Consider the following 15,010-nt stretch of genomic DNA (forward strand, 5'->3'; position numbering starts at 1 on the left):
CATTGAAAAAAAAAAACAATTGAATTATATGGTTTCAATAAGTAAATTGTATGGTTTGTGAATTACATCTCAATGAAGCTAGCATATATGTAAAAGAGTATCTGCCTCATAGAATCATTGTGAGGACTCAATAAAACCATGTGTGTAAAGCAAGATTAGCTACCATGGAGCAGACACAGACCCTGCCCTTGAGTAGCTCAAGGCTGTCATTTGAAAAAAATGACAAAGGCATAAGAAACAAAACCTCCAAAAATGAATGAAAAATTATTTCTGAATGGGGTACAGATAACATGTCAGGCAAATCATAAGAGAGAAGTAACTTGGCCTATCCATCCATCCATCCATCCATCCCTCCATCCATCTATCCACCCATCATCTGTCCATGCAATAATTACCTGACACCTATTATATGCTGGATACAGGGAACCAAGATGAATTGCATGGGAGACAGGCATGCAAACAAATACATTCCATCACAACATGATAAATGCCTTGGAGAGGACACAGTGGAAGTCCAAGGTGGGGGATGGGGTGGGTAATTAAGTGCCAAGGCCAGAAAACTTCTCTCCAACAGGGAACATCTGGGTCCTTCTTTTTTTCCTGACATAATTTACTTTCTCTTTCAAACTAAAAAGCAATTCTTGCTCGTTGAAACAAGCCAAACTCTAAGTAAGAGAATAAAGATTGTTAACCTTAAAAATAAAACTGTCAGTTATTTTACCAGCAAAAAAGTGAGGTTTGTTCAGAAATAGCAGAAAATTGCTATTTGGAACACTTGGAAAACAGCACATTCAGGAGAGGCTTTCTCTGAACTCTCCTTATCTGCCTAAAGACAAATCCTCCAAGAGGACTCAGTGGTAATCAGTCCTCTCCTGGGGAGTTTTGTCACCCAGAGAGGATTGACTCTTATCACAGAAGAGGAGACTAGAAGTAATGCCACACCCAGACAAACTTTGTCACAAACTATTCTCTCTCTCATCTATTCTTCTAAGGGACGCTTCATCTTTTCTAAAATGCATGTGCTCTCCTCTAAGAGGCCTGCATCCCCCTCCCCTTTGCCTATCAAAATGGCGTTTAAGCCTGAATATTAAGCCATCTCAGAGACTTACTTGTTTTTCCCTGGGTATCTCCTCCAAATGCCTGAGGTTTACCTGTTTACACACTTGTACTCTTCCCTTGTTAACCTGCCTTCTATCACAGGGGTCTCAGCCAAGAAATCAGAAGAGTAGGGGGAAAATCATTTTGCCTCCCTCACAAATGCAATGGAGGGTGAGGGAGAAAGAAACACTCCCAGGTTTCTAGTGTAGGGTAGTGGATAGATGGCAACAGTTCTGTGAAAGATGGGGACTCAAGGATGGAGGGAGGATGCCCAGGGAAGAGCCGGGCATACAAGTCTAGGTGGCCTTCAGAAGAGACGTGACGGGCCAATATTTGTCACCTGGACCAATGCAATAGCTTCTTAGTTGGCCTCCTCCTCAGCTCTTGTTGACTTCCAATCTGCTTTTCACACAGCAACAGGAATCCACTAGAAAATCCTTTCCTCTGCGTAAAACCCTTCAAGGTTTCTCACTGCCATTCAAATAACCTCTAGACTCTTTACTATGGCTTATGAGGCCCATGAGCTTAAGAGCTCACGGATGCCTTTCTCTCCAATCTCATCTCACTTTATGCCTTGCCACCCCTGCTCCAGCCACATTGCCCTTCCTTCGGTTCCTTGAACTCTTCTCATATCAGGGCCTTTGCACTTGCTCTCCGCTCTATTCCCCCAGGTTCTGACTGCCTGGCTCATTCTCATTCTTTAGGCACCCCTTTAAATATCACTTCCCACCAAAAGTCTTTGATGAACATCCTGTCCAGGCAGCGTCGCCACCACTTAACTCTGCCAGCTTCCTTCACAGCTATAGCACTGTCTGTCCGTTCTAGGAGGTCTATCTCACCAGACCATAAACTGCACCCAGTCAAGGGACCATTCTATCCTGTTCACCATTGTATCCCCATTGCCTAGCACAGTATCTGCCTTAGAGTAGGTGCTCCATACATTTTGGTTGAATGAACAAATGACCATATGTTTGTGAGCCATCGGCATGCGCATGACAGAAGGAGCCAGTGGAGGGGAGAAGAGAGAACACCGAAGCCTCATGGAAGGCCCACATGGAAGGGACAGTGAAGGAGACCGACAGTGTCTCCTTGAGAGAGAGAGAGAGAGAGAGCGCCTGTGCGTGAGCTGGGGAGGGGCAGAGAGAGAGAGGGGGAGAGAGAGAATCCCAAGCAGGGATTCTCTGAACTCATGAACCATGAGATCATCACCTGAGCAGGAATCAAGAGTCGGACCAAGAGTTCGAATCAAGAGTCGGATCGAGAGTTCGTTAAAGCCAGGTACCCGCACCCCCACCCCAGGCTTTTTAACTTTTTTTTTTTTTTTACATGGTAGTTTTTAAAGATGAGGGTGACTAGAGGTGTTTACTGCCGAAGGAGATAAGCCCATAGAAGAGACAGAAGATCTCAGAGGGAGTGAAGAATCGTGAGACAAGGTCCCCAAGAGAAGAAGGGGTGGGATCTGAAGCTCCAGTGGAGGACTTAGGCTGGGGCAGAAGAATGTGATTCCCTCAATTGTCCCTCCCCAGGAGGAGAAGAGTGTCTCCAGGCTCATCTGGAAGCACTCCACCCTGGCTTCCTACGTACACTCCAGCCACACTGGCCTTTTGGCCCTGTAGGACCTTTGCATTAGCTGGGACCTCTCCTAGGACTCACTTTCCCTGCACTTTTCTCATTCTCCAGGTCTCAGCTGCATTATCTCCTCCTTAGAGAGGCCACCTTCTGCAGTGGCTGCCTCTGTGATTCTCCTTTATGGCACTCTGCTTGTTATCTTCCCAGAATGCATGAAAATCTAGAATGTACTTCTGTATCTAGAGCACGTGTCTGTGAGGGCAAGAGCCTGGCAGGTCTTAGTCATGCTTAAGTCTTCAATTCCTAGCTCGCAGTTGCCCAAACCAGTAGAACCCAGGCATGGTGCCGTTTTTGGTGTTTTTTTTTTTTTTTTTTTTTTTTCTCAACCTCTCCCCCAACCACATCCAGCCAATCATCAAGTCCTAGATCCTGATCCCAGACTGACCCAGCTGTGCCTTCTACGACAACTGGTCTTAGCCGGGGTCTCCTCTCCGCTCCCCTCTGCTCTGTGAGTTAGCAGTCAGGGTTAATCTTGCTAAAGTGGGAAGCCAGACCTGCCACTCCCCTACTTCGTCCCTTCAGAATCTCAGCATTGCTTTCAGAACCAAGTGTCTTGACAAAGGCTTTCCAAACTGTCTGGCCCTGCTCTTCCCGCCCTCCTTACCCAAAGCCCACCCTCCCAGCCTCCGCCTTCCAGTATAGCGTCAGGCTTTTTACAACCTTCAAGTCTGAAATCGCCTGCTCTAGAAAGCCTGCCTTCCCTTCCTCCGTGGACGCGCGGAAGTGCTGGAAGTGCCTCCTTCCCACCGCAAGGGGGCGCTGGCGGGGGCAGTCTAGTTCACCGTGGTATCTCTGGGGTTTAGCCAGTGGCGGCACCTGCTAGAGCCCTCCTCCTACCCACCCCTCCCCGCTCCCTCATCCAAAAGCTGATGGAGCTGGAAGAGCAGGGGGCAGTTTTGCAAGAGTCTTTTTTTTTTTAATTTTTTATTCATTTTTGAGACAGAGAGAGACAGAGCATGAACGGGGGAGGGTCAGAGAGAGAGGGAGACACAGAATCTGAAACAGGCTCCAGGCTCTGAGCGGTCAGCACAGAGCCCGACGCGGGGCTCGAACTCACGGACCGTGAGATCATGACCTGAGCCAAAGTCGGACGCTCAACCGACTGAGCCACCCAGGCGCCCCTGCAAGAGTCTTAAAAGCGGAGACGTTCTGTTGTTTCACAGAATGTCGGGGTAACGGTTTGGAACAGCAATAGAGAAGGCCACTTCTGGTGGGGGGTGGGAGAATGGGTAGATAACAGGTCCTCAGGGAAGCAATGTCAGGGGAGTCAAGTCTTGCAGAAGGTACAAAGTTTGGGGGCAAGGCAGGCCCTGGAGGGTGGGTCCAGTGGCTAAGGGTGCAGATTTGGGGTCCATAGGTTTACAAGCCACCAACCTACAGGTGACAGAAACCACCTGAACCGCGGGCTGACTGAGGTGTCGTGGGAGCCCTTGTTGTTGGATTGGAGACCACAGGGCCTGACTGGATGTGACCCAGAAGGCCAAACTGCGGTCAGCCCGAACACGCTTGTGAAGCTGGGCTCTCATGGGTGCGCTGAAAAAGCTGTCCAAATTCCCAGCAGTGCTGGTGCTGATACAGAGGTGGGAGGATCACAGAAGAATCCGCTTATCTGGGAAGGCCTTGAATCAGCACAGGGACATTTAAAAAAAAGGAGATTTGGCTTCGGGTGGAGGGTAGGGCTTGTGTGGGGTGTGGGTGGGAAGGCCAAGATCCCCCTCCCTACAGATCCCCGAAGCTCCTCCCTGGATACCAGCAACAACCCCCTCAGCCGTCTCCCTCTGGCACCCTGACATCTACTCTATACGCAGCAGCCAGAATCGTTTTTCAAAAATGTAAATGAGACCGTGTCACTGGCCTCAACAGGCTGAAATCCTGTTACAGGCTTCCCATGGCTCTTAAGATAGGAACTGATAATAGTATTTTCCAAACTGCGGTGGTAAAGGGAATGATTGTAGGTGGGACATGGGGGAATTTAAAAATTTTTTTTAAATTTCAGCGTGTATTAGAAAAAATGTACGTGGTAGGTCAATCCTTGGGTTTCATGAATATTCTTGCTCAGGGTAAGGATACAAAGGGAGCCAATTTGAAGACAATTTTAAAGGGAATAATAGTACAAATGGAATCCCGTGAACAAGGTACCGGAACAGTAGAGACCCCTCTGCGGTCTCATCTGGGCCTCCCTGGCTCTTGCTATATGGCCTGCAAGTCCTTGAAGGTGTCACTCACCAGTCTGCCAGAAATGTTCCGGATGTTCTCCCCCAGCTCACCCCCCAACACTTGTCCTTGGGAACTCTGCTGCAGCGTCACTCTCTGGCAGGGGTTTTCTTGTGGTCAGGGGCCTATCTCACAGGCCCCGCTATTTGCTCTTCGCAGCACTTCCTGCAGCTTGTGAGGATCTATTTTGTGTCTGGGATTCAACCCACAGCCCCGGCTAGAATGCAAGCTTCTTGAAGCTGGGCTGTGTCTTGCTCACCATTGTACTCCCAGCACCTCGCACAGCACCAGCCACATATGAAGCACTCATTTGAATGAATGAGTGAATGCATGAGCAAATGAACAAGCCCAGGGACTTGACCTAGAGGCTTCTGATTGTTCACACCACCCACATTGTGGCTGCCCCCATGGAATTAGAAGGCCTTGGCCCTGGCCTTTGAACAAGGGGCCCCACATTTTCATTTTGTACAAGGTCTCACAAATTATGTGGCTGGCCCTGAACAGAGGGCTCAGGAAAATGGAAAGTGAGGACAATGGGGGTGGCATGGGGGAGGTGGATGACTCCTTCCAGAAGCATGGCTGAGAAGGAAGATCAATGGGGTTGCAGCCTCTCTTTCTTGACCTGGCCCTGGCTCTGCCATCACGGATCATGGACACCAGATCTAGGCCCTCTTACTGAGGGGCCCCAGGACAGAGGTGCAGGTGGGGTCATGGGGTTCTGCCCCAACTTTCCAAGTGTCTCTTCCAAGAGTTTCCAGCTGCTCCTCCCTGGCCTTGGGCTTGGCCTCTTGCTCCTGGCCTCTCCCCACCCCTCAGGGTCTGTTCTTCCCAGACTCCTTAGACCTCTAATGCCAGAACTTTGCTACAGGAATATATACACACACACACACACACACACACACACACACACACACACACTCACACACACGCACTCACACACACACACAGATATGTGTGTGCATATTTATATATATGGATTTAATTTTAAAATTATTGAAATTTTTTAAAGCCTGGAGAATAATGTAACAAACAGCCATGTGCTCATCACCCAAAATAATCAACTGTTAACATGTTTGCTCCAGATATATTTTTTGTATAAAATAAAGAGAACACTACAGATAAAGCCCCTTTGTACACCTCCTGGTTCAATTCCCCTCCTTCCCTTGATTCCCAGGAGCTGTTATTATTAGTCCAATGTGTGTCCTTCTAATCTATTTCTACAAACAAAACAGAGTGTGTGTTCATAGCAGCACTAACTGTAACAGCCAAAATGTGGAAACAACCCAAATGCCCATCCACTGATGAATGGCTCAACGAAATGTGGTATATCCACATAATGGAATATTATTAAGCAATAAAAAGAAATGCAGGGCCACTACATGCTAACTTGGATCAGTCTTGAAAACATAATAAAAGAAACCAGACACGAAAGGCTACATATTGTATGATTCCAAATCTACAGGGTAGGCAAATCCATTGAGACAGAAAAGAGATTTGTAGTTGCCAAAGTGGTTGCTAGATGGGGGGAAAGAGGAGTAAGTAACAAGTGACTGCTTAGTAGGCATGAGACCCCTTCTTGAATGATAAAAGTGTTCTGGAATTAGATGGTGGTGATGGTTGCACAACTCTGTAAATATAATAAACACCACTGAAATGGGGGCATCCGGAAGGCTCAGTCAGAAGACCATATGCCTCTGGATCTCGGGGTCGTGAGGCATCCCCACAGTGGATTTAGAGATTAGTTAAAAATAAATAGGGGCACCTGGGTGGCTCAGTCGGTTAAGAATCTGACTCTTAGTTTCAGCTCAAGTCACGATCTCATGGTTTTGTGAGTTCCAGCCCCACATTGGGCTCCAAGGTGAAAGTACGGAGCCTGCTTGGGATTCTCGGTCTCCCTCTCTCTCTCTGCCCCTCCCCCACTTGCGCTGTCTCTGTGTCTCTCAAAAAAAAAAAAAAAACTTAAAAAATTAAAAAAAAATAAACCTATCTTTAAAAAACCCCACTGAAGGGAGGGGGGATGGGCTAAATGGGTAAGGGGTCTTAAGGAAGACATTTGCTGGGCTGAGCACTGGGTGTTAAATGTAGGGGATGAATCACTGGAATCTACTCCTGAAATCATTGTTTCACTATATGCCAACTAATTTGGATGTAAATTTTAAAAAAATAAAATTTAAAAAATCCCACTGAAATGTACCTTTCAAAATGGTTAAAATGGTGAACTTTGTCATGTGAATTTTATCTCAATAATAAAAAGCCAGAACAGGATTTTAAAATATTTTCCTAGGAGTGCCTGGGTGGCTCAGTTAGTTGAGCATCTCACTCCATCCCCGATATCATCGGCTCAGGTTGTGATCCCAGGGTGATGGGATCAATCCCTGAGTTGGGTTCAGTGCTGAGTATGGAGCCTGCTTAAGATTCTCTCCCTCTCCCCCTCCCAACTCTCCCTCTCTAAAATAAAGATAAAATTCAATAAATAAATAAATAAAAATATTTTCCTGAGTTCTTTCATTCTGTGGATTATTTCTGCACCTTGTTGACCCATCCAACTTTATATGGATACATGTAGGCCTGGTTCTTTTTCTTTTCTTTTCTTTTTTTTTTTTTTTTTTTTTGCTAGTTGCCTTTTATTGGAGCACATGCCATATTTTCTTTTCCTCCTGGTGGACATTACAGTTGATGCAATTTTTCTCTACTAGCTGTGCTGCTATGAACGGACTTGACAATGTCTCCTGGGACACATTTGAGAGAATTTCTTTAGGGTATACAACTGCTGGATGGCAGGGAATACAAATTTTCAAAATATTGTCAAATTGCTCCCTAAGTGGTGGTGTCAATTACGCTCTCATCCACAGCATGTGAATTTCTATGAGTCCTTGCCACCAAAGCCTGTTATTATCAGACTTTGATTTTACCTATCTGATGGCTGTGCAGTTTCAATTTACAATGGTATTTCCTTTTTTTCTAGCTATCTTCTCTTTCATTGTTTCCCCTTTTTCCTTTTCTTTCCTTCTATCCTTGTTTTTCCTTCCTTCCTTCTTTTCCTTTTTTTGGTATTTTCTAGGCTCTTCTTGGACCTTTACACTTCCATGTGGATTTGGAATCAGTTTGACTAGTTCCATGAAAAACCCTATTGGGATTTTTCTTTTCTTTTCTTTTTTTGGAATAGTTCTGAAATCATAAACATATTTGCAGGTTACCTGGATCATTACTATATTGAGTATTCCCATCTATGAACAAATTATATAGTTCCATTTATTTAGGTCTTCTTTTACTTTTTAAAATAGACTTTATTGGGGCACCTGGGTGGCTCGGTCAGTTAAGCATCCAACTTTAGTTCAGGTCATGATCTCATGGTTCGTGGGTTCAACCCCTGCATTGGGCTCTAGCACTGACAGTGCAGAGCCTGCTTGGGATTCTCTCTTTCTCCCTCTGTCTCTGCCCCTCCCCATCTTGTGCTTTCTCAAAATAAGGAAATAAAAAAAAAATAAAATAGAATAAAATAAAATAAAATGAACTTTTTTTCTAGAGCAGTGTTAGGTTCACAGCAAAATTGAGCAGAATGTACGAAATTGTCATAGAACCTTTGCTTCCCCCCCACACCACTGTCAACATCTCCCACATCTGCACATCCCACATTGGAGTAGTACATTTGTTGCATCGAGTAGTCCCTATGTTGACACATCATTGTCATCTAAAGTCCGTGATTCACATTAGGGTCCACTCTTGGTGTTGAATACCTTATGGATTTTAACAAATGTACAATGACATATACCCATTATAGTATCACATAGAATAGTTCCACGGCTGTAAAAATCCTCTGTGTTCTGCCTAGCCTTATCCTCTCCTCCCCCACAACCCCTGGCAACCATTGATCTTCTCACCATCTCCATAGTTTTGCCTTTTCCAGAATGTCACATAGTTGGCATCACACAGTATGTAGCCTTTTCAGATTGGCTTCTTTCACTTAGTAATATGCATTTAAGTTTCCTCTATGTCTTTTCACGGCTTGGTAGATTATTTCTTTTTAGAGCTGAATAATATTCCATTGTCTGGTTCTACCACAATTTTCCATTCATCTACTGAAAGATATCTTGGTTTGTTTCCAAGTTTTGGCAATTATAAATAAAGCCGCTATAAATATCTGTGCGCAGGTTTTGGCACGGACATAAAATTTCAACTTATTCGAGTAAATACCAAGCAGCCTGATTGCTAAATTGTACTGGAAGAATAAGTTTAGATTTGTATTCCTTTACAAAGAAACAGTTGCATGATTTTCTGAGAAAACATCTAGCAAGTTTTTGTTATATATATTCCTGGATGTCTCATAATTTGTGTTGCCATTGGAAATGACATCCTTTTGATTATATTTTCTTGTTTCCTGTTGCTAATCCAATAAGCATTCACAAGAATGCTACTGATTTATGTAGGATCCTCCAGTATTCAGCAATCCTACTAAATATTCTTATTAGTTTAATACTTTGCATGTAGATTCCTTTATTTTCTAGATATAAAATAAATCGTATGCATCTAAGGATGGTGTTACTCTTCTATTTCTTAAACTTCATTTCTTTCTATTATTTTATTACATTAGCTAGAAACTCCAGTAAAATTGTGAGTAGAAAGCATTCTTATCTTGTTTTTTTTTTAATTTTTATTTTTATGGAAATGCTCGAGTTCCGGACTGCAGTATTATGCCTAGATATTTGGCAAATATCCCTATCAGGTTGATGTATTACCCTACACATCTTAATTTCCTAAGATTAGGAAAGAAATATGTTTAATTTTGTCAAATGATTTTTGCACATTTATTAAAGTGATCATATGCTTGTATTCTTCTAATGTATTAAGGCTCAGAATATAGGAATTGTTTTCCTAGTGTTAAACAACCCTTGCATTTTTGGCTAAAGTCTATTCTATATTTCTATAAGGATTCTGTTTTATGTTTTATTATTTAGGGGATTTGCATCTATAATCATAACTAAATTTGTTCTATAATGTTCTCATCTCAGATTGCCCTTGCCTGGGCTTGATGTCAAGGTTATACTAGCATTAGAAAAATGAGTTAAGTGGTTTTCCTTTTTTGCCATCCTCTAAAGGGGTGTGTATAAAACAGGGTGTATGGTTCAGGGTTCTCCAGAGAAACAGAACCAATAGAATGTATGTTTGTATTTAAACACACACACACACACACACACACACACACACACACACAGAGGGAGGGAGAAAGCGAGAGAAACTTATCATAAGGAACTGGCTCACACTTATGGAGGCTGAGAAGTCCCAAGATCTTTGTCAACAAGCTGGAGACCCAGGTGAGCTGATGTGACCCAGTGACCCAGGTCCACTCTGAGTCTGAAGGTCTGAAGGCTGGGAACCAGAGGAACTGATGGTGTTGGTATCAGTCCCAAAGCTAGCAGGCTTGAGCCACAGAAAAATCTGACGCTTCCAATTGAGTCAGAGGGCCAGAAAAGACCAGTGTCCCAGCCCACATAGCAGGCAGGACAAGATCCCTTTTACTCAGTCTTTTTTCTTTTTTTTTCCCTATTCAGCTCTTCAACTGATTGGATGAGGCCCACCAACAATGTAGAGGGCAATTTGCTTATTTGGTCAACCAATTGCAATGTTAATATCATCCAAAAATACTCTTAGTGCCCTTCTTTGTACACCTTCTTTGTACACCCTCTTTGTACACCTTCTTTAAAGTACACCTTCTTTGAAGGTGTGGACAACTCAACTGCAAAACCTACTGAGCCTGTTAAGTTTTTTATGTGTGTTTGTTTGGGTAGGGAGGTTGGGTAATTTATTTTTCATGAGGATGATTTCTTTGGAAACATTCTGCCTACAGGGACCACCATGGGCTAGTCTTTAATGTTTCCCTTTGAGGAAGCCTGATCTTCACTTACACCTTGAAGACTAATAGGATCTAGGAGACAAAAGAAACCAAGAATCGTGGGCTGTTTTATTTTGCAGAAACTACTGGCTTTGGGGCGGTACCTATGAAGTCATTATTTTTAACTGACCACTAGGGGGCAGTAATAGATCAAGAACGGGTACATATATTAAATCAGCTAACATTTGGTAGATTTTTCCTTTTCTGTTCATTAGGACGCTGAGACTTAGGGAAACCAACAAACTTGTCTGAGTCACGTATTCCAATATATAGAAAGTCTGGAATCTTAACTTAGGTCTGACTCCAAAACTTATTGTTTCTGGTATGGGTACAGTAAATAGTTACTCTAATTTCGTTCATATTTTCATTCTTTTGAGAGCAAGACAGAGTGGCTTCAGATTCAGTCTTTGGAGCCAGAGTATTTGGATTAAAATTCTGGCTCCATCACAGACTAGCTACCACCGTAAGAGCATTGTGCCTTAGTTTCCTCATCTGTCCATGGGGATATCAGGATTTACTTCATAAAACTTGCAAAAATGAAATGAGATGAGTCATGAAAAGTGTTTAAAATAGTGTCTGGCACTTAGTATTGATTTGAGCTACTGTTATTTTTTTTTTTTTTAATTTTTTTTTTCAACATTTATTTATTTTTTGGGACAGAGAGAGACAGAGCATGAACGGGGGAGGGGCAGAGAGAGAGGGAGACACAGAATCGGAAACAGGCTCCAGGCTCTGAGCCATCAGCGCAGAGCCCGACGCGGGGCTCGAACTCACAGACCGCGAGATTGTGACCTGGCTGAAGTCGGATGCTTAACCGACTGCGCCACCCAGGCGCCCCGAGCTACTGTTATTATTAACTCGACTAATATTTAGTAAAAGACTACTGTGTTCAATATCACTGCTGTAGGTACTGAGGATACAGCAACAACCCTTCCCACCCACCTTCCACCCCACACACGCACAGGCATCCCTGTCTCTTGCAGCTTACATTCTAGGGAGGGAGATCCACAATTAAAAAAAAAAAACAAAAAAAACCTTTATATTCTTTCAGTATGAGTAATGCAGATGGCCAAAAATAGAGCATGGAAGGGAGGGTAAGAAGTGCCAGGGCTAGAGGGGGGCTGGGAATTGAACATGGGAGAATTGAACACCTGTCAGAGGAGGTGTCACTAAATGACATCCAGCAAAAACCATAGAAAAGGAGGGAGGAACTTCTGGATATCCAGGAGTCATGGTGGATATCCTGGAGCAGAACATTTGGGCAGAGAGAAGAGTGAGGGTGAAGGTCCCGAGACAGGAAGGTGCCCGCCTTCAAAGAATGGCAGAGTCGCCGTGATGTTAATTTTATGTGTCAACTTGGCTAGGCCGTGGTGCCCAGTTCTTTGGTCAAACACCTTCTCGCGGTTGCTGTGAAGGCACTTTCTGGCTGTGATCACTATTTCAGTCGGCGGACTTTGAGTAAAGCAGGTTACCCTCTATGATGTGGGTGGGCCTCATGCAATCAGTAGAGGCCTTAAGAACAAAGACTGAGGTCCTCCTGAGGGAGAAAGCCGTTCTGCCCCCACACTGTAACACAGAAATTCTGCGCAAGTCTCCAGCCTTCGGACTCCAGACTACATCAACTCTTGCCTGAATTTCTATCCTGCTGGCCGGCCCTGTAGATTTCAGACTTCCTGCCCCCATGCGATCGGAGCCAATTCCTTAAAACGAATCTCTCTCCAAATACATAATGTGCATCCTATTGGTTCTGTTTCTCTGAAATAATCAGACTAATGCAGGCCAGGGTAGCACAAGAGGGCGGTGACAGGGAGAGTTCTGTGCAATGGGTCTAGGGTGAGGCATGGGGTGGGGAGCTGACGATGTGGGGCCGTGTGGCCATGGGGAGGGCTGTGGGCTTTTGTGGGCGAGGAAGTCAGCAGAGGGTGCTGAGCAAAAGACTTGCATGTTCAAAGCTGCTGGGGTTGCTGTGAGGAGAACGGGCTGTGGGGTAAAGGCACAGGGGGCCTGTGATGAGGCCACTGCAGGGATGCGGAGGAGAGACAAGACATGCTGATGGCTTGAATTGGATGACACAAGCGCTGGTGGTGAGAAGTGGACAGATTCTGGATTTTTTTTTTTTTTTTAAGTTTAGTTATTTGAGAGAGACAGAGACAGCGTGAGTAGGGGAGGGGCACGGGGTGGGTAGAGACAGAGAATCCCAAGTAGGCTCCGGGCTGCCAGCCCAGAGCTTGATGTGGGGCTCCAACTCACGGACCATGAGATCATGACCCGAGCAGAAACCAAGAGTTGGACACCTAACCGGCTGAGCCACCCAGGCGCCCCTGGGTGTATTTTGAAGGCAGAGCTGAGCTGACAGGATTTGCTGGGTGTGGACTGTGAGGGAATTAGGTGTCAAAGACAACCTCAACCTCGGGGCTTTCAGACAGAGCAGCTAGAAGGGCAGAGCTGTCCTTTCCTGAGACCCGGAGGATTTGGGGAGGAGTGTGTCAGGGAGGGGGCTGAGACTCAGAGGTTTGGTTTTAAGACATGTTAGTTTTGGATGCCTCTTAGAGGTTTGGCCATTGGGTGTCCACATCTGGACTTCGGGGGCTTGGGCTCAGACGCGCACATTTGAGCCCAAGGCTCAGGCTTGGAGCCGCCTGGCCCGCGACCACACAGAGAGGCCGGCAGCGCTCCGCCTGGGACTCGGGCCTGTGTGCTCCCCTCAGCATCTCACCATGGGCTATGTCCTGGAGCCTGCTGTAGCTCCCCACACCGGTCCCACCCAGGGCAGGCGGGTAATACCCACACCTCTTCCAGGCTGTTCTCTGCACTGCGTCCTCACACTGCAGATCACCGTTTCCACAGAAAACAGGAACGAGCCCGGAAAACCCCAAACCCGGTTACCCATTAACCCAGCCCTGAGCGAGGGCCAAGTGGACAGGCCTCATTTTCTCACCAGAGCCGGTTACAGTTAGTCCAGGGGAGGCACGAGGGTTTTAGCTCTTGCGCCAACTTCAGTTAATTCTGTCTGGCTCTGGGTAGTGCTGTCTTAACAACAGGGAAGGGACGTAGCAATTGACTAGCAATGTCTGTCAAGGGAACAGGATCCGGAAGTGGCTGTTCAGGTGTCAGGTATTTGTCATTCCTGGTCCACCTGCAGAGGCTTGTGGGTCTTTACTTAAAGGGGCCCGTTGCAGCACCATGCAGCTTCCTGAGACATTCAGGGTTGAGTCAGATGCTTTCAGTCCTGCCTGAATCAGAGAGAAGAGCCCCCAAAGCCAACACCTGTCACCGTTTCACACATCCCACCAGCTACATAATGAGGGCCTCTCAGCAGTCCTTTGGATCAGAGATTCAGCCATACAAGCAGGATGCGAGGCCCTGGTGAGGACATGGCTGGCAACCACAGCCACAGCTGTCTTCCTTAGTGGTCAGGCGACTTCCATGAACTGGAAAGTCTGTGGGTTTTTTTTTCATCTTCTTTTTTAGTTGAAGCACATCTTTCAACCTCAGGAAGGTGTAGAATTAATTAACTTCTGCTGTCTGAATGAAACTTTCTTCCTTAGAGGGCACCTGATGTGGGTATACAAGTTAACCCTAGGCAGATTTAGAATTAAATATATAGCATACTAAACCAAGAATTAAAACTTTAGGGGGCACCTGGGTGGCTCAGTCGGTTAAGCGTCCGACTTCAGCTCAGGTCATGATCTCACAGTCCGTGAGTTCAAGCCCCGCATCAGGCTCTGTGCTGACAGCTCAGAGCCTGGAGCCTGCTTCGGATTCTGTGTCTCCCTCTCTCTCTGCCCCTCCCCTGCTCATGCTCTGTCTCTCTCTGTCTCAAAAATACATAAAAAACATTAAAAAAATTTTTTTAACTTTAGCATACTATTTCTGTTTAAAGAAGCAATCTACATACATTAAGTTTTTTATATAAATAGACTAAAAATTTTTTTAATGTTTATATTTTTATTTTTATTAAAAAAATTTTTTTTAAGTTTTATTTATTTTTGAGACAGGGAGAGACAGAGCATGAACAGGGGAGGGTCAGAGAGAGGGAGACACAGAATCTGAAACAGGCTCCAGACTCTGAGCTGTCAGCACAGAGCCCGACGTGGGGCTCAAACTCATGGACCGCGAGATCATGACCTGAGCCAAAGTCAGCCACTTAACCGACTGAGCCACACAGGCACCCCTAAT

This window comes from Prionailurus bengalensis, chromosome C1, assembly GCF_016509475.1.
Source record: "Prionailurus bengalensis isolate Pbe53 chromosome C1, Fcat_Pben_1.1_paternal_pri, whole genome shotgun sequence".
Taxonomy (NCBI): domain Eukaryota; kingdom Metazoa; phylum Chordata; class Mammalia; order Carnivora; family Felidae; genus Prionailurus; species Prionailurus bengalensis.